The sequence below is a fragment of the Hetaerina americana genome, unplaced genomic scaffold, assembly GCF_022747635.1.
Source record: "Hetaerina americana unplaced genomic scaffold, ioHetAmer1.1.p SCAF_7, whole genome shotgun sequence".
Taxonomy (NCBI): domain Eukaryota; kingdom Metazoa; phylum Arthropoda; class Insecta; order Odonata; family Calopterygidae; genus Hetaerina; species Hetaerina americana.
The window spans coordinates 79,727,128-79,728,003 of NW_027287316.1; the positions used below are offsets into that span (position 1 = coordinate 79,727,128).

An 876-nucleotide genomic window follows, 5' to 3' on the forward strand; every position below is an offset into this window, starting at 1 on the left:
AAAATTGCAACACCGAAATTATTCCTTCACTCTTTCACCCCACTTTGCGTAATCACAAAATGTTCATTCCATTTGAATTGCCACGCACATAGAGCACCAAAAGCAAAGGAAAAGTCGGGATAACAAAAAAACGCGAAAGAAACGCACGCATGCACTCGCAAAATGCCGAGGGAATCACATCCTTAAGAATTTCAGGATGCACGTGACCAAATTGGCGCTTGAAAAATATTATTGACAGCCTTCCCGGAAGATTGCATCGAAGCCATCTCTTAGTTCACATCAATCATGCTGTAAGATAAAATTGTTACAGCACTTGCAAAATCCAAATAAGTGGGGAAATCATTGTCAAATTAATAAGAATTTATTTAAATGTGTCCAAAAAATAGACACAAACTGGTGCGAGTAAATTTTTTCATAAAAGAAAGAGCGTAGAAAATTAATACGGTAAGAAAAAGAGAAGCAAAAATGTTCCAATGCCGGGAATCGAACCCGGGCCTTCTGGGTGAAAGCCAGATATCCTAGCCACTAGACCACATGGGACCGTATTGGTTGAAGGTGAAATATTGTTATATAAATTACAACTTTATTCTCTACGTTTTTAATGATTCCGTTCTTTTCTTTCTTTTATAATGTCAAAATAATGCGTCAATGTAGATTTCCAACGGTTCGCACTCCTCCTGGAAAATATATTAAGGCTGCACTGAATGGAAAAACATTCCCGCCGCCTCCATCTCATGTGCGAAATCCGATCGCTATGTGGCCGGCCACTGGTTTGAAATAACAATGGCGAGGTACACATTTTCCTTAGCAGATTTACATGCATTATTTAAAACCAGTCCAATATCTTTGCAGTCTACGTTACCTCTCAGGGATAAA

General features: G+C 38.7%; 1 non-coding gene across 1 annotated transcript; it reads right to left on the reverse strand.

Moving 5' to 3' along the window:
- Positions 1-468: 468 nt before the first annotated feature.
- Positions 469-540, reverse strand: TRNAE-UUC (transfer RNA glutamic acid (anticodon UUC)). Its single transcript has one exon. It is a non-coding gene; the product is annotated as a tRNA-Glu (tRNA).
- Between the last annotated feature and the right edge of the window lie 336 nt (positions 541-876).